This window comes from Chionomys nivalis, chromosome 2 (genome assembly GCF_950005125.1).
Source record: "Chionomys nivalis chromosome 2, mChiNiv1.1, whole genome shotgun sequence".
Classification (NCBI taxonomy): Eukaryota; Metazoa; Chordata; class Mammalia; order Rodentia; family Cricetidae; genus Chionomys; species Chionomys nivalis.
In genome coordinates this window covers 36,219,664-36,238,871 of record NC_080087.1, presented here as the reverse complement: position 1 = coordinate 36,238,871, position 19,208 = coordinate 36,219,664, and the positions used below count along the sequence as shown (strand labels likewise).

General features: G+C 44.8%; 1 protein-coding gene across 2 annotated transcripts in view; it reads right to left on the bottom strand.

Annotated features, from left to right (window-relative positions):
• Nucleotides 1-6,346, bottom strand: part of Epb41l2 (erythrocyte membrane protein band 4.1 like 2) — a 179,767-nt gene extending 173,421 nt beyond the window's left edge. Inside the window, exon 1 of one of the 2 annotated variants that reach the window (XM_057761995.1) lies at nucleotides 6,213-6,346. The gene's annotated coding sequence lies outside the window, so the exon portion shown is untranslated. Of the gene's footprint in view, nucleotides 1-5,694; nucleotides 5,713-6,212 lie in introns of those variants that run through there. The other variant, XM_057761999.1, reaches the window with a different exon arrangement.
• Nucleotides 6,347-19,208: the final 12,862 nt, after the last annotated feature.

Sequence of the window (19,208 nt, the reverse complement as noted above, 5' to 3'; positions counted from 1 at the left end):
GTGAAGCATTTTATAGACACCGGCTCATCTAATCTCATATCACTCCATAAGATTTTTACACACACACGCACGCACGCGCGCACACACACACACACACACAATCACCATTAAAGAAACACCTCTGTGAAATTCTTTACTCAAAGTCCCTGGCAGAGTGGCAGCCTAGCCAACACCAAACAGCACAAACTTGTTAGTGACCCTCTCTAGTCAACAACTCTACCATGGGAAATTTCTAAGGAAATAAAGGCAGGCATTAAGCTCACAGGTAAGAATGTAAGCAGCTAAGATTGTCTATCAGAATTCAGTTTCACCTTGACAACGGCACAAAAGGGATCACCTAAAGAATTCAGTGGAAAGGAAGTAAGCACAATCAAGCAGGGGAGGAAAAAAAATAAGTGACCGAAGTACAATAGCATAACAGAGAGGGAACAGGATGTCTCGGAAGACTTTGATTCCCTAATCTGACATTTAAGAAGTAGGTCTGGGGACACTGCTCTGCTGCTACAGAGCAGCCCTGGGTTCAATCCCCAGCACCCAGTAACGGGTGCTCAAGGTCCTCCACCACTCCAAGTTCAAGGTCAGAAACCTTATCTCATATCCTAACTGTTACCTAGAAAATAAGGACACAAGTAGATCAGCAATTTGAAACTTTTTCTGTCACCCCACCAAATAATCTCATATCCGTATTTTACCTTTCTCCACGTGCCCCTCACCTCTCATGGCAACCTCTTTCATGAACTCATTCACCCAAACATAACCTAACTTCTTGACTTGTTGGAGTCTGAAGCATACTCCAAACAACACATTCTCACTAACCTTCTCTGTGTCCTCAGGGCAAGAGTGTGAATTAAGAAATGTCAAAGTTTCCTTCTGACCAAGTTTAGGGTCAGTGTGTGTGTGTGTCTTAAGAAGTAGCCTCTTTGGAAAAAAGAAGGGGAAAACAAAGAACAATGGCAAAATATAAATCACATTTGAATGTCTTCAAACTAATGAAATGAATACTGGTTAAACACTAGTGACTCTACAAAACTGAGCAAACTCAGCACTGTCGTTAAGTCTGATGGGTTCAGCTCCAAAGTGCATCCAGAGATATGGAAACCTAAATTTAGGGTTTGAAAAAGATGGCTATCTGCCATTTTTTTCTCTATTTTGCCTCCTCTTACATGCCATGTTTTAAGCCACATAAAGAATGCTAAATGAAAAACATGCTAAAAAATAAAAAAAAAAGTGAGTGAAACATACTTAACAGTACTGAGAATATGAAATTAACTCTAGTCCATCTTGAGGGGGGAAAAAACAAGAATATGAATGTACTGATAGAAAAATTAAAAAAAAAAAACCTCATTTTTTTCCAGAAAAACTCTTGTTAAAATAAATGCTATTCCTCAAACCAGGAAAACAGTGTATATTGTATAGATGATTTACTATTCTAGACATGGAAAACACCAATCAAAAAAAACTTAAACAGATCCAAAGCCAATCATAACAAGGGGAAACTATATACAGAGATTTTTTTTTTTAAAGCAAGTTCTCTTTGTTATTTACATGTTGTTTCTCCCTAAGCTATGACCAATTTCTATCAAGTCAACCCAAGCTTTCAAGGAATGCCACCACTTAAGAGATGGAGACAAGGAGTTCAAAGCTAACCTTAGCCACCTAGTAGGTTCAATACCATCCTGAACTGGACGAGACTCTAGGTTTTTTTTTTTTTATTATTTATTAAAGATTTCTGCCTTCTCCCCGCCACCACCTCTCATTTCCCTCCCCCTCCCCCTCCCCATCAAGTCCCCCTCCCTCATCATCCCTAAGAGTAATCCGGGTTCCCTGCCCTGCGGGAAGTCCAAGGACCACCCACCTCCATCCAGGTCTAGTAAGGTGAGCATCCAAACTGCCTAGGCTCCCACAAAGCCAGTACGTGCAGTAGGATCAAAAACCCATTGCCATTGTTCTTGAGTTCTCAGTAGTCCTCATTGTCCATTATGTTCAGCAAGTCCGGTACACCGGACTGAAATCTCAAGGTCCAAATCAAGAGCAGGAGACAGAGCACGAGCAAGGAACTCAGGACCGCGAGGGGTGCACCCACACACTGAGACAATGGGGATGTTCTATCAGGAACTCACCAAGGCCAGCTGGCCTGGGTCTGAAAAAGCATGGGATAAAACCGGACTTGCTGAACATAAGAGACTCTAGGTTTTTGTTGTTTGTTTAAATTATCTTTTTTGTTCTGTTTGGTAGAGACAGGGCCTTTCTATGTAGCCTTGGCTGTCCTAGAATTCACAATGTGCACCAGGCTGGCCTTGAGCGCAGAGCAATCCGCCTGCCTCTGCCTTCCGAGTGCTGGGATGGATGGCACGTGCCACCAAACCGCTGCAGACCCTGTGTTTTGTTTTGTTTTTTAAATACTCTCAAGGCTGGTGAGATGGTTCAGCAGTGAAGAGCACTTGCTGCTCTTGTAGAGGATCGAGGTTTGATTTCCAGCTCCTGCAGATCTTAACAACCACCTGCAACTACAGTGCCAATAGAACCAGGACCCTCTTTTGGCCTGTGTGAGCATTAGGCACTCACATGGCACACATACATATACACAGGTAAAATAATCACACACACGAAATAAAATAAACCTTTAAAAAATATGCAAAAAGGACAGTGAATTAATATTTCAACTAGTGTGTATAATATAAAGGTTCCCCATCTAACACATACATGTAAAATGTGTGTTGTGTTATGTGTATATTCCCTTCTACCTCACACAAATACACACACTTTACAGAAAAAACCTACCCCAAATGGTCAATTGTTTCCAGATATATTGGAGACAGTATTTTTTTAATGACTTCTAAGCAACCACACTACTAATACGTACTGTGCTGGCCATATCCCTATGACACAAAGCAGTCATTCCATCTTAGATTTTAGTTTGGGACACTTCCCAGACAGACAAATGATAGAAATCTTATGAATATCAAGTTACTGCTTCATGCCAAAACATGGCCTTCCCAAAGGATGCTCTGTCTGCAATCTGTGAAGGAATCACATACAAATTCCCTATTTACTGGGATCTTCTAAAGAAGCAGAAAAGTCTGTGTGGAGGGGAGAAGGGAGGGGGCTAAGACTAGATTTGCTGACTGCTAAAAGTTCAGCCCTGAGGTTTATTCCAAGATTCTATAAAAGAGCAGTAAATTAGGGTTGGCTAGTCCTTGCTGACTATGGAAGCCAGAATAAACACTTACTGGAGGTATTTAAATCTACTAAGAGTACCCAGTGGTTAGGTACAGCAACTCCAATCTGGAAAAAACAGCAAGCAAGTCCACTGGAACTGTTTCTAAACAGAGGTGGAGCTGAGGAGATAGGCACATTTCCTTTGTTTTCTCTAACAAACAATACAGACTTCAGAAAGGCAACATGCCAGTTGCTGGTATTGATCTCTAAAAACTTCTGCTGCCTTACTTAAAAAAACAACTAGCAATTTATATTTTAAAAATGTCGATCCACACCTACCTCAGTTCAAATAAAGAAAAAGTCCAGGCTTTATTGTGGAAACAAGCAAAAATCAAACCCCCAACTACATAAAATATGAACCCCACATTCCTAAACAAAATGGCAAAGACACAACCTTTGTAGGTCACTAGCCACAGCAACATGAGGTGGTGATTCAGAGCAGACTAAATGTTAAGCATAACTAGACAGAATTACTAGTTACAGAGAAAATTTACCAATAAATATTTTGGTTGAAGACTGCTTTGTCATCTTCGTAAGTATTTTTAGTTGAAAGCATGGGTTTGGGTAGCCCACGTGGACGTGGTTCTGATTTTTAAATATCTATTTCTTACATTCTGGTCACTGGATAGGTTTCTAAACTCCAATCTTCGGAACTGGTAATTTGGAAAGGGTAAACCACGAGAACATTACATTAAAAAGAAGAAGACACCACCCTCACCAACTCAGGTCAGCAAAGCTAAGCTGGTAGGCTAGTGTTCTCACAAACCTAAGGATGGGTCTCCCTGGCCCAGATGCTCATGTAACAGGAAACACTGATGAACAAAATGTCTGAAGCCATTTCTCAAGGTATAGCAAGACTTCTGAGTTCCTTACTTTTCTATCTGTACTTATTTTGGGGTGGGTGGCAGGCATCCATTCAGATTCTTCCCCCAAAAGCTCCAAATGGGCTTCTTTATAATTGGACTTAAAAATTCTGACTTTAAACATCCATAATCAATTATTCTGAACTATCCCATAGCAGTTTACATTTCTTACAAAAATACCAAACATGTCACTGAAAAATCTATTAAGATAAGTAATGTTAAATAATGGTACCGCTCTTGATTCTTTTAAACAACCCCCATCTAATTTAGAGTCCAAGAGCTTTGAGGGGTGTTACAGCTCAATCCACCCATACTTTTTTCTCTCTTGCACACAGTGTCCTACTTCTAGTAGAGGCAAACGATTAAAGAACTGTTATGATTAGGTCTTTCTTGTGGGGGGGCGGGGGGGAGGGGAGGTGCTTTCAAAGGAGAGAAAGTGTCCTCTCCTATTAATGAGCAGCCCCTTGTCCTCAGCAGTCAGTCTGCACACGAGACCACTACTGACTTCAGAGGGAATTCTTCCTGCGAAGTGAGGAAAGCAGAATAGGAGTAAATTAGCAAAAATCCACACCACTACTCTAAGCCATTACTACTCCTCCAGTTCTCCAACAGCCTCCAAAGCACACAGACGTCTGCCAGTGGCTCTCAAACTGAATTGTGGAAATGACCACCCTATCCCTGACAGGTGACACAGCCTCTCTCTTTAGACGTTTTGTCAAACTAGCGGCCTGATGAGAGACTTTCTGGACCTTACCAAGATACAGGATTATTTCAATGCAGCCCCCATCAGTGGCTGCCAAGGGCAAATCAGAGATTTCTCGTAGCAGGAGTCTGCAAACAAACTGAATGGTACTATACTCTCCCCCCCCCCCCCCCGCCAGAAAACCTGTACAAATATTGAGAATTCTCAACCACATCTCCCACAGCCAAGAAACGGATCAAGTTTCCCTCAAACCCACGGGGATGTCTGACAGGGTAGGCTAAAAAAAAAACCTGTCAATTCAGTACTATAAAGAATACAGAGATAGCATACCCCACTAAAGAATTACAAAAACAGGAAGGGCTGAAGAAAGATGAATGGAGAAAACTGGGACAGAAGTTTTGTTGTTTTGTTGGTTTGGGTTCAATAACAAGAGCATACAGCTCTGCTCACCAGACATTTCACATGCTAGAAAGTTCAAGTAACAGAGAAAACCTTGATTCCGAAAGGAGAAAACATATACACAACTCCCCTAGGTCCCACTTTCCCTACCACACACCCAGGGACCTTAAAAAAAAACAGGGAATGCTGTTAGGTGACAGAGATTTACTGAAATGAAGAGATTTAGTGACGGGCTTCCTCAGTTTGTACCAAAGGCTCCACACAGAGACCACTCCTCAAAATAACACACTGTGAGCGAGAGCTCTTCTAACTTCACCAAAGCCAAAAAAAAAACCACAAAAAAACAAAACTAAAACACTTGGCCCCGCCAGAGGCTGGCATCTGGGGACACTTAAAGGCTAACGTTCCCCGCAGACGTCTGGGATCAAGGATGGGGGGGTCCCCAGACGCCGACCTCAACGCAACCGGGCTCCGCTATTTCCTCCACCTCGTCCTTCCTCTGCAGCGCACCTAAATTGCTCCCATCCTCAGCCGCCAGCGCAGGAGAAAAGGAAGCCATCAGTGGTTGAGGGCCTGGTGTCGGGAGCTGGAAGGCTCGCCGCCGAAAACGTGCGAGCTAGCCCGCAGCTCCCAGCCCGCGCCGGCGGGGGCGGAGGCGGGGGCGGAGGGTCGCCCGAGTCGGCCCGAGCTGCCGCGCGCGTGGAGCCGGCGCAGCGCCTTCCCCGACTCCCGCAGCGCCCACGCACCCCTCGGGCCCGTGTCCGGCGACCCCGAGCCCTACTCGGGCAAGGCGCCGCCGCGGCCGAGCCCCGCGCCAAGGATGGAGCCGCGCACCTCGGTTGCGGCTCGGCGCGGCTCCGGCGCGTGACCCCGGGGTGGGGACGGAGGGTGGGGGGGAAGGAGAAGGGCCCACAGCCGCCCCCTCCCCCGCCTGGGACAGCCGTCCCGGGCTTCCTGCCGGGGTCGACTTCCCGCTTGCAGCCCGAAGGGACGCCGCCCGCCACCCCGGAGCCCGCTGGCCTCCTTACCCGGACACCGCCCCTCTCGAGCTTGCTCGCCCCGGGGATGCGTCCCGCTTCAGCCCCGGCCACCGGCCTTCCGCGCCTGCCGCCTCCACCCTCCGCCGGGTTTCAAATTGAAATTCCCTGACTGGGGCCGTCAGAGAACTCAACGCGCAAACCCCGCCCCCTCCTGGCGGAAGCCCCGCCCCACATCCCCCGCCCGGCACGCCCCGGGCACGGAAACCCCCGCGGGCAGGCCACGCCCACGGCGCCGGCTGGCGTGTGAGGGGGGGGCCCTTCCCGAGGGATTCGCGCGGCTCCCAGGCCCAGTGCCCCGCCGCAGGCGCCCGGTTCGGCCTCAGAGCGACCCTGGAGATAATGATTGCCAGTGCGTGTGTGCGAGGCGTTCTTTCTGTGAATCCTGGCCTTAAATGCCCTCTCAACTTCTAAAAGTTCTTTCTTCAAAGTGCTTTCACTGACTAAACCTTCGCCGGGTGCCTATTTCGTGGGAGACAGTAAAGCAGGTCCAGGAAACCGAATAAGGAAAGCTGGGTCCCCCTCAGTCTCCTGTGAAAGAAGCGCTTTCACAGGAAAGGCTTGAAAAGAAACCATTTATTCTTCCTGTGGGAGAGGCAGGAGAGAGTGGGCAAACCCCGTGAAGGAGAGGAGATTTAAGCCTTGAGAGTCAGGATTTCTCCAGGCAGAGGCTTGGGAACCTAGGTTGCAAAGCAAACGGGGATGAGGCAATGTCTTTAAAAACAGAAAAATCTAACGGGTCAAATAATGGAAAGTTTTACACACACACACACGTGGATAGAATCTCCCCCAGGTCTTTTGTACAATCAGACCTCTATCTCTTTCTACTTATTTCATCTTTACTGAGTTGCATGTCAAGCTGTTAGTGTGAGCTCGTTGCCTCCAGCATGTCCCCCCACCCATGTTCCTCTAGTCATTTGCTTCCTCCTTTAGTGATTCACCTTTGCCAAAGTTACCTTTTCTTTCCTAACCATCGTAAAATTAACATCAAATTAGCCCTAGGCAATAAACCCTTGCCTGCAAAGATACTTTCCAGGTAACAACAGGCATTTGTGTATTCTATCAGTTGCTCCTAGCGATAACTATGAAAAAGTGAGGGAGGTTATTATCTTTGCTACGTTAAAAAGAAAAGAGTAGGGGAAGTAAAGTCACTAACATCATTCTCGTAAGTAGTAAAATTATTGCAATAACGACTAGCATTTGTTGTGCGCCAGGCACCTGGGTTGCTTTCCTTAATTGCAGTCCCAGACATTGAGTACACAAAGTGTGATAAGGTGTGTATCAAGTACTGGAATCCTGATTGCATTCATTTCGAGTGAAGAAGAGCTGGGAATTCATGTTCATCTTCTGTAGCTGCGAGGAAATACCTGAGGTAAATAAATTAGAAGGGTTATTTTGCTTACGGGGTCATAGGTTTCTGTCCACGGTGCCTCAGCCCTCGGCTCTGGGTGGGTATCAGCATCTGGGTGGGTATCGAGGCATCACGGTAGGGAGCACATGGAGCAAAGCTTCTTACCGCCCTCATGGAATCTGAGAAGTCAAAATTGAGAGACCTTGATACACCTTCCACTGATGTACCCCAAGGGACCTAATTTACGCCAGCTAGGCCCCACATGCAAAAGTTCCCACCTCCCCAGGCACCTTCAACTGGGAACCTCGCCTTTCAACATTCAAGCTTCAGGGGAACCTTTAAGGCCCCAGCCGCAAATTTCAAGTATTTATGCACCTTGAGGCTGATAAAACAAACTTCAGGGACTCATTATTTGTCGCGGCCCCCCTTGTCCAGCAAGGATGACGCGACCACCGGAGCTCTTCTCACTGCAGTTTATTCCAGGACTTTATTCACAGCTTCCTTCTCTTTCTCTCTTTCTCTCCTTCTCTCTCTCACTCTCTCCCTCTATCTCTTTTCCTCTCTCCCTGGGCAAGCCTCTCCCAGCCCTTAAGTAAGCATGGGCAACCAACCCCGGATTGCCAGGTGGGCACTGCCCATAGGTCCACGCATATGCAAGCAGCTGACAATCATTGTGTGATAATAGCATAAGTCAGGCCTAGTTGATATTAGAAGTTGATTATCACAGAGCACTCGCTTTCGGGATCAGGTGCGACTCCACGCAGCTCTCTACACATAGCCATCAGGTGTGACTCCACACGGCTCTCTACAGTTCCCCCTTTTGTTTTGCAAAGCAACAGGCAAGAGTAGAGGTCTGATCTCTGTTAAAATGGAACATGTACTAGTGTCTGTCCAGGTGTCATTCACCCAGAGAACACTAGACCTGTCCGGTGTCTTTTTACAGAGGTGGGAGCTAGACACCAACCCACATGCAATCAGACTTGCTCTTCTTGAGGTTGATGTATGCTTACCCTCAAGTGCAGTGCGCAAGCCTCGCATCCTGTGCTCGCTTACATCTCTAGTCAAACTTGCTTCAATGACCGTGAAGGCCTGAATGATCATAACTGCATTGTAATGCTGTGAAACCCTTATGTGACAGACGCACCACAGGCATACCAGGGAGGCAAGCACCATTAAGCCTGCTAGGGCTCCTACTCCCGCCCACTCCTTCAGATGATCCATGGAGTGATCCAGGAGGATAGTCCTTCTGCCAGGCTGGTATCCATGCGTGTGGAGTTCACAGTCGCAATCGTCATCCGAAGCTTTTCCAGTTTTCGAATTCACCAGACCAATTACCTAAAAGATATCTAGACAATTCTTTAGACAGATTAGCTGCATGAGTCATATTGAATGCTGGTCACACACAGCCCTGGATGGATAGAAATGTCTGACAGACTAGGGTATGGACTTGCCTCTCTTAACATACCCCAGCTGCCATACCCCCGTGGCACATTCATTCTTGTCAGCTGAGTGCATGGAAGACACCTTCTCCTCGTGCACCTCTTTGGCTTCCCTAGCAGCTCAGCTGATCCTGCTTCTGCTAAGTGACCATATGCTGCATTCTTGGCACTGCTGTAGCATCCGCCAGGCTAGGTACCAACTGCTGAGGCAATGTGCCTTCCACCACAGCCACCTAGCAAAGCTCTGCTCCAGCTGCCTTTTTGCCCCAGCTGCATTCGTTCTGGGTCCAGACTGGTGCATGGAGTGGAGCGGAACTCAGGGAAGCAAGCTTGCTGCTCTGAAGGAACCCCGCTTAAATTATCTTATAGGGAATTTGGACGTTGTCAATCTCTCTGACTACTTCCTGCTGAGTGGGGACGCTGCATTCTTAAGGGTATTTAATGCAATTTACTGCCATTTTCCAGCCGCGCTTGGACACAGGTCACAGCAGTGACTGGGGAGAGGCGGAGACTCTACCTCCCCACCTAGCTGTAAGGTAGAGGCATGGCAGTGCAGAGCGGCCGGCCCCATCGGGGTGGGATGGATCCCATCTCGGCCTGTTGCCCCTGACAGGGACAGAGGTCCAAGCCAACAGATCTTTTCGCGGTTGTGCTGCGCTTCTATGCCCTGAAGCAGGTCCCGGGTGTTTGCAGCTTCGCAGACCCTCAGCACTCCTTGGCCTTGGAGCCGCAGCTGCTCACACTCCACTGCAAACTCAGGAGGTCTCGGTAATTCAAACCACATGAATCTAACTCCCTTCCTTAGCGTACCTTGTTCAGCGGCAAAATTCAGATCTCTACCAAGCTTGTCCCAGGATGACACATTAAGATTGCCAGAGACGGCAAACCAAGGAGCAATTGTGTCATTTAGTCAAAAACTTTTCCAATGCGCTCCTTAACAGCTCGTTAAGAGCCAGAAAAATCAAGTGTGATGTTGAAGCGCCCATTCTAAAATCCCATTCTTCCTTTTAGTTTTACTTTAAACCGTCCACTTTGGTCGTGGCTCTCATTACCCCCACTCTCCCTTCTACTGGCGAGAGTGGAAAACCCGCTTTTTTCGCAGATCCCCAGTCTTTACCTGAGGATTATCCGGTGCACCCCCTGACTGCAGCAAGTTCTGGGCTCCATGGAGAGAGGTTTGGAGGTTCCCCGTACACGGCACCACTTGTCTTGTCCCCGTACGGGCCACCAACTGTCGCGGTCCCCCTCGTCCAGCAAGGATGACGCGACCACCGGAGCTCTTCTCACTGCAGTTTATTCCAGGACTTTATTCACAGCGTCCTTCTCTTTCTCTCCTTCTCTCTCTCACTCTCTCCCTCTATCTCTTTTCCTCTCTCCCTGGGCAAGCCTCTCCCAGCCCTTAAGTAGGCATGGGCAACCAACCCCGGATTGCCAGGTGGGCACTGCCCATAGGTCCACGCATATGCAAGCAGCTGACAATCATTGTGTGATAATAGCATAAGTCAGGCCTAGTTGATATTAGAAGTTGATTATCACAGAGCACTCGCTTTCGGGATCAGGTGCGACTCCACGCAGCTCTCTACACATAGCCATCAGGTGTGACTCCACACGGCTCTCTACAATTATTTTCATAGACCTTGAAACTAAATATTTGCAATTTTGATTCCATGTTAAGAATAAGTGTGATAAGCTGTTTTCATTTTTGTTTGTTGTGACAGACCCTCACTGTGTTGACAAAGCTGGCCTAGAGTTCCTGGGTTTTAGTGATCTTCCTCCACAGGTAGCTAAGTCTGCAGGTTCATACCACACCCCTGAACTTAAACAGAAGTTTGGGGCTCCATAGATCTTGATGCACACAACTACGAAAGTGGCTTCATGGTGAGGAGTGCTGCTTTGCCACCCTGAGACCTTGAATTTGGATCCTAGCATCCAGGTAACAAAGCAGGCATAGGATGGCAGGTGCTTACAGAGCTCGCACTGAGGGGGCAGACACTGTGGGGGCCGACACCTAGGGGACCACCCTGAGGCTTGTGGACAAGCCTATACCAAAACACAGAAGGACCAAGTCCAGAGAGAAACCTTGCCTCAAAGGAAGAAGTCTGAAATGACAGAAGAGGACAATTGACACTCTTCTTAGGGTGTCGATTGCAGATGAATGATTTTTCAAAGACCATTGCAAAATGGTGAAATGAACATACATATAAATGATATAACAATGTTATTATAAAAAAATAGTACTATGATATTCTCTGCTGTGCTGTGTAAATAATTTCTATATGCTTTTTTTGTTTTCAGGAGGAAGAGGTTGAGACAAGGTATCAAGATCTTAGGTAGCTGTTCTGGATAGTTCTATGTCATTTTAGAAGAGGGCAACTGGACTGAGAAAAAGCCCCCTTCAGATTAGCCTGCTGGTAAGCCTTCAGTGATAGACTGTGACGGGAAAGTAGAAATGGAGTAAGTGTTTCTAATCGCAGCAATAGAATGCCGAGACTGTAGCCCGTGCTGGCCTTGAGTTTGCTGTGTAGCAAAGGCTGCCTCCATTTTTCCACAAGTTAGAAGTGTAGGCGTTTGCCACTGTACCCAGCACTGTGCCACTTTTAACGAATATTAATAAGATAATTATATCTATAAGTGGGCTGTTTTGTGTGGGAGCCAACAAGATTTAGCTTGAAGAACTGATTTAAGGTCATTTAAAACTTATTACCAAGTATGTAACAATGTGTATGTGACAGAGAGAGTGTGTGTGTACCAGGCTGGCCTCTATCTGGTAGAAAATGATGTTTTTCCCCCATGGCATTATTTCCATCCTTTACTTTAGGAAACTTTCATATATGCATATAATATCTTTTCATTAAAAGCACTTCCATTCCCTCCCTCAAACCCCTCCCCAATCTCCCACCACCACTTTTCTCTCCTTTTTTTAAAAAGAAAAAAAAAATGTTTCCTATTTTTAATTGTATGTGTATGGCTACTTTGCCTGCACGGATGTCTGCGTACTGTGTGCACGAGTGCCCACAGAGGTTCGAAAAAGGCATTGGATCCCCTGAGACTGGAGTCACAAGTGCTTATAAGCTGCCCGGTAGGTGCTAGGAACTAAACCCAGGTCCTGTAGGTACTGGGAACCGAACTCAGGTCCAGTAGATGCTGGGAACTGAACTCAGGTCCTCTGCAAGAGTAGCTGATACTTTTAACCACCCATCCATCTATCTCTCTAGTCTCATGGGCTCTCTCTCTCTCTCTCTCTCTCTCTCTCACACACACACACACACACACACACACACACACACACACCTTAAAGCCACAGAGTGCACTTAGTCCTGCCAGTATGTGTGCATGGGTATAGGGCCATCTGCTAGTCAATAGGAATGAAGCTTTTCAGCTGGAATCAGTTTGATTTCTCCTTGTCCAATGAATCAAGTAAATGGTGTCTTTGCCAATATGGTCTTATCATCAAATTCTGAAGGGGAACTGCCCTGGTTAGATTCTATTTCCAATTTGACATAACTGGGAACCAGGGAAAAGGGAACCTCAGTTGAGGAACTGACCAGATCACATTGTCCTATGACGATATCTGCAAGAAGTTGTCTTGACTCATGACAGATATGGGGCATCTCAGCCCGCTGTGGGAGAGTACAGCCTTAGGCAAGTGGTCCTGAGCTAGCTGCTCATGAATCTGAGAGCTACTAGTAAACCGCAATCCTCTCTGGCCTCTGCTTCAGTTTCTGTTTCCAGGTTTCTAGCTTGAGTTCCTGTCCTGACTTCTCTGGGCATTGGACCGTTACGTGGAAGTATAACCTGAGATAAACCCTTTCTTCTCTCGAGTTCCTTTTGGTCATAGTGTTTATAACAGCCACAGCAAAGCAAACGAAAAGAGGCAACGCTGTGGAATGTTTGAGGGTCTATGGGACCCCACTGACAAACAACTGGAAAAGAGGTGACCCAGATCGAGCACTGCACTTCTGTTTAATAGCCTATGATGTCTGCGAGGAGTGTTGTCCCCTGTTACAGGGTAGCTGCACTTAAACGCTTTTGTGGTATTTGTGTATGTCTATATTTTAGAACTCTTGAAACAATGGTGCGTTTTCATCTCAAAGGCCTTTGATGTTAGTGACCCCTCCTGGATTCCCTCCTCTACTCTGTGCTCTCACACCAACCTCAGGTATCCTTCCAACTTCATTATCTCCCCTTGCATACCACCTGCATTCTATCCCACTCTGTGGAATCCCCCCCCTTCCTCCCCCGCTTCCCACCCCATTTGGCCCTTACTAGCTTCCTGACTTCTCTGAGTACTCCAATTTAAACACAAAACTTAACACTCACTTATTCAAAAGAAAATGTGGCATTTGTTTTTGGCTTTCTGGGTTACCTCATTCAGAACAATTTTTTTCAGCTTCATCCACTTACCTAAAAATTTCTTTTTTTTTTTGCTGTTGTTATTTGTTTGTTTTCTAAGGCAGGGTTTCTCTGTAGCTTTGGAAACTGTCCTGGAACTGTTCTCGAACTCACAGAGATCCACCTACCTCTGCCTCCTGAAGGCTGGAATTAAAGGCGTGTGCCCCCACTACCAAGTTCGTTTCATTTGTCTTAACAGATGAGTCATGGTCCATATGTAAATGGGGGCCACATTTTCATTATTTATTCAACAGTTTATCAACATCTAGGCTGTTTTCATTTCCTGGCTATTGTGAATGGAGCAGCATGAACACAGATGAACAAGTGTCTCTGCAGTAGAATACAGAGTCCTGTGGGAATATGGCCAGGACTTGGTCACATGATAGAGCTACATTTTTCAAATAAAGTCTACACTGATTTCCACAGTAACTGTAACACTTTGTACTCCTACCAATAGTGAATAGGCGCCCCCTTTCCCCACACACATGCCAGAATTTAGGGTCATTTGCTTTGTTTTGTTTTAATCTTAGCCATTCTGACTGGGGTAAGACAAATCAATACGTAGTTTTAATGTATATTTCCCTTGTGGCTAAGGATGTTGAAGATTTTTAAAAAATATTTCTTAGTCATTTGTACTTTTTTAAAAAAAAAAATTCTGTTTAGTTCTATACCCAATTATTTTTAATTGGATTCTTTGTTTTCTTGGTAAAGTTGGTTTTAGTTCTTTGTATGCTCTAAATATTAACACTTTATGAGATGTATTGCTGACAAAGGTTTTTTTCCCTATCTTACAGTCTGCTTCATCACGTCACTGATGGCATCTTTTGCTGCACAGAGGATTACTATTTTTAAAAATTATTTATTTATTTATTTATTATGTATACAATATTCTGTCTGTGTGTATACCTGAGGGCCAGAAGAGGGCACAGACCTCATTACAGAAAACCAAAAATCAATCAATCAATCGTTGGCCAGTGTGTGAAAAAAACAATCAACCACAGCTTTCTTCTTAGGGACAACGGCAACCTGGAACTGCTCCCTACAGAGACTTCCTTCCAAGATTAACTAAACCTGCCTCCCGGTTCAGCTGTATAAAATAACCGTACTGTGTTTCCAGATTGCTGTTGCTATTGTTACGTCTCCATCAGAAGGAACATGGCCCACCCTACCCCAGCTTTTCTGCGTCTGCATTCCTTCAGTGTCGTTTCTTCATCATCCATGCCAGTCAAGTTTCCAGGAACAAGTCGTGCAGGGTGTTGCACAAGGGATATGATGTGCGCCCAGCGGCATGTTTCTACAATAGGCCAAGTAACAAAACCTTGAATTATTGGTACCATCAAACATGGATGCACCCAAAAATATTAATTCTGAGTGAGGAAAATAAGCCAGACACAAAAGAATACTAAATAGCATGCCTCTGTTCATCCAAAGTTCAAAACAGGCATTAATATCCTATGATGATTACAATCAATAATGATGCTAAACACTGGGGGAGAAATGACAGGGAGGAGGTTCTGAGGTACCTACCAGCAATGGTTTCTGATATGGATGGTGGTTACCTTGAAATGTGAATTTCTGCAAAATAAAAATTGTTGAATAATAAAATTGATGATCCTGGGACTTGTGAGATGACTCAGCAGGTAAAGGTGCTTGTCATACCAGGCTGGGTTTGGTCCCAAGAACCCATGTGAAGGTGGAAAGAGATAAATGAGTTCACAAAGTTGTCCTCTGACTTCTGCATGCACATCATGGCATGTACACACACACACACCAATAGTGATAATGAAATTAAAAAGTATGCTAAAAAAGAACTTGGCATTTGTTCATGTTTCTGTATCAGTGTTAATATTTCCATTTACGAGTTCAGTTCTCAACATCTAAATGGCCGCTTACAGCCATTCATGGGATTCATTCAACTCCCTCTTCTGACTTCTGAGGGCACAAGGCTCATACATGCAGGCAAAACAATTGTACACACAAAGTAAAAGCAAATAAAATCTTTTAAAAAAAATTAGTAGGCACGAGGAGAAATGTGGCAGCAATTTTAAAATTAAAAAAGGAGCGTGCCAAGAGTATGTCTCAGTCCTAATACTCAGCTAGTGGTATTAGGCCCTGGGTGTGACCCCTAAAACTGCGAAAGGGGGTAGCCAGGCGGTGGTGGCGCACGCCTTTAATCCCAGCACTTGGGAGGCAGAGGCAGGCGGATCTCTGTGAGTTCGAGACCAGCCTGGTCTACAAGAGTTAGTTCCAGGACAGGCTCCAAAACCACAGAGAAACCCTGTCTCGAAACCCCCCCCCCAAAAAAAAAAACTGCGAAAGGGGGTGAAGAAAGAAAAACACAAGACACTTTGGGATTTCTCCAAATCCTGAGAAATAACAGACATGAGAGAAGAATCTGTTGTTTGCTGTTGGTTAGTGTTTGTGTTGGGTTACTGGAGACGAGACACAGAGGTAGCTTGTAGGTGAGGGTAGCCTTGAACTAATAATCCTCATTCTGCATCCTCCTGCGGGCTGGATCCAGCACCCTCCACACCTACTTTATGAGGCTCCGAGAAATTCAATCCAACTAGGGCTGTGAGCGTGCTAGGTGAGCGAATCCCCGATGGGGCTCTAGTCCCCAGCCATCACCAACCAACTTGGTGAGCAAGCATTTTTTTTCTTTTTAAGAGAAGGGTTTCTTGCTATGTTTTGAAGGCCTCTGATCCCAAACACTTCTGATCTCAAGCAATCGTGCTGCCTCCATCTCACTCTATCTAGAAGCACAGCCTGAATCTCACATCCGGGTAAAAAAGCACTCCACTAGTAAGAGGAGTTGAGAAGGAAGAGACTTCCACCCTCTTGCAGCAAGTTGGCTTTTTGTGATTTAGCATCAGGAAATTTAAAGGGCGTAAATATTACTGGAGCAGAAAATTCCACCTGCTTAGTTAGACTTCACCCCATTATAGTCCAAATAATTGGTTAACTACTTCTTCAAAGAGGTTTTTCGGTTACTTTTATTGCCTTGTTTCCAGGGTCTTGTTTTTTCATCCTGTCCTCTGGAGAGTCTCCTTATTAGAATTGCTCCGTGATCCAATGAGAGGACTGTGTCACCAACCTGGAGAGAAATAACCCGTTTTCGCTCCCACAGGCTACCTCTCCTCTGCCCTGCATGAGTTCTTAAAAATATTTGCTGCTTTGTGTGGTAAACTTGTGATTTTCTTCACATGAGCGCATATCCACAAACATAATTGTGACGTTGCTCCTATTTCTCAGTTACTTATAAGAATAATCCCGCCGGGCGGTGGTGGCGCACGCCTTTAATCCCAGCACTCGGGAGGCAGAGGCAGGCGGATCTCTGTTGAGTTCGAGACCAGCCTGGTCTACAAGAGCTAGTTCCAGGACAGGCTCCAAAACCACAGAGAAACCCTGTCTCGAAAAACCAAAAAAAAAAAAAAAAAAAGAATAATCCCATCTGACTCACGTGGTTGTGCTGTTCAGAATAAAATGTGCGGAGCAAAGGTAGTCAGAGAAAGGCGGACATTTCCTCCGCCAGTTTATTTTAAAGTTAGTAATTCTTCCTAAACACAAAGTAGAACAGTTGTTGACAAACTTTAAATACAGTTGTTCATGTAAGCAATTAAAAGTATTTACAATACTTCATTATAACAATCAAGCCTTCTTTACAAAAAAAAATTTTTTTTTACAAGTTCTTGTGACACATTCTTATAATTCCAGCATTTGGGAGGTTGAAACTGAAAGACTGAAGTCAAGGCCAGCCTGGGCTACAAAGAGACTTCTTGGTAAGCCTGGGCTACATATGGAGCCACTGTTTCAGTAAACAAAAGCAAAACAAAAACATGCAAAATTTTCAGAAATTACAGTATGAGTTGGTAACATCCAGAATGTAGGATTAAAGTCAGTCACACAAAACAAATGTTAAAAGCCACATCTGTACTATTTTGAGTAGCTAGTTATATTTTGATATAATTTGAAATACACTCAGAAAATGAGATAATATAAATTCTTTCTGATAGGAAGGCCTTATAGAAACAATGAGTTGTTACCCCTTACAGATCATATGGACTTTTTCTCAATATCTGGTTTTTACTTAAATGTAAAACAGTAAATTTAGCTGTGAAACTACCTTGGATAACTGGTACCTGAGAGGCAAATTTTTATCTCATTTTTAAATTTTATTTTATGTGTATGAATGTTTTGCTTGCATGTATGTCTGCGAACCATGGGTGTGCAGTGTCTACAGAGTGCAGAAGAAGCCATCAAATCCTATGAGCCTGAAGTTAAAGACTGTTGAGAGCCACCATATCATGTGGGTGCTGGGAACCGAACTCAGGTTCCCTGGAAGAGCAGCCAGCGCTCTTACCTGTTTTGCGATCTCTCCAGCTCACCTTCACTAATGTTTGGGAGACCGAGAAATGGAACTCTGGCCAGTGATGTCTCAGTGGGTAAAGCGCTTCCTTTGTGAGAACAAGGAGCTCAACCGGGATACTGGCACATGTAGTTCCAGGGATGGGGAGGCAAACACAGGATTCTAAGAGCTCTCTGACCAGTCTTCCTAGCCGACTTTGTAATATCTAGGGAGATATGAGAAACCCTGTCTCAAAAACAAGGCTCCCGAGGAACAACAGGGGAGGTCATCCTTTGGCTTCTTCATGCAGGCGGCAGACTAGTGTATAACTCCCATGAACATGCCCACACTCAGCACACACGCATACACATTCAAACACACACATTGAAAAATGAATAAATAAAAACACAAAAATGAAAGGTATGGGATCCATGCAACTGACATAACAGAGGTTGAGAGAGAGAGAGGAAGAGAGAGCAAGAGAGAGAGAGAATTTACTATCCTTGTCCCAGCACAAAGCTTTCTCCTCCCCTACACAGATGTTATTTACTTTGAGGTTATCTGAAGTCCAAACAAATTGTTTAACTCTGTTAGCAATGGCCTGTGAGTTGACAAGGTACTGCCCTTGACTTCTTTACTAAAGTAAATACCCTTTGATGGCATTCAGCTTTTTCAGCTTACCAAGTTTCTCAATCAGTTGGGAAACACTGAAACGAAGAGATATCAATGGGAAGTAATTTTGTCATTATTTCTTTTTCATTTCCTTTATAGCCTTATACAAATGTCTATAATCCCATATTTGTTATGAGAGTATATAAACATGCAAACCACTTTGAAGTTATGACTTCAAAAAGTTTTCAACATTGCGAGGTCTAACATAGAGACAAGATTTACTTTATCGTAAGTCCTATTCAATCAACAAAGAACTCCAATAATTTCCAAACTCTCAAAGCAAAATTATCTAAACATCTGGAATCTATTAAAGAACTAAGGAAGCGTTGCCACAGTTATGCTCAGAAAGGCATTTTTATTATAAATTCCCTCAAAGCAGATCTCTGGAAAGGAAAACTAAATTGCCATTACCACTTTACTCCAGTCTCTCTCACTAATGAGACATTGTAATCCAAATATAAGATTACTTTGGGGAGAACCTTGGCTTAGTGCTTATCTGGAAAAGTGGACACTTGGAGATTATGAGATATTGCATATATAGTTCCTGACTTGGGTACCACTTAGCGATGTTTTGATTTGCATTAAATGTATTAAAGTATCGTTGACTTCCAAATCAGTCGGAACTTTCAGTTCTGCTTTGCAGAAAGGAGTTTAATTGAGAAGAGCCACCAACTCAGAGCCCTGGTGTTCTTTCCATAGCAGAGATACCTCTACAACGCAAAACAGGAACGTGAGAGACAGGCAGAGCGTCGCTCATCTGGAATGCTTATAACCAAAAGGTGTTCCAG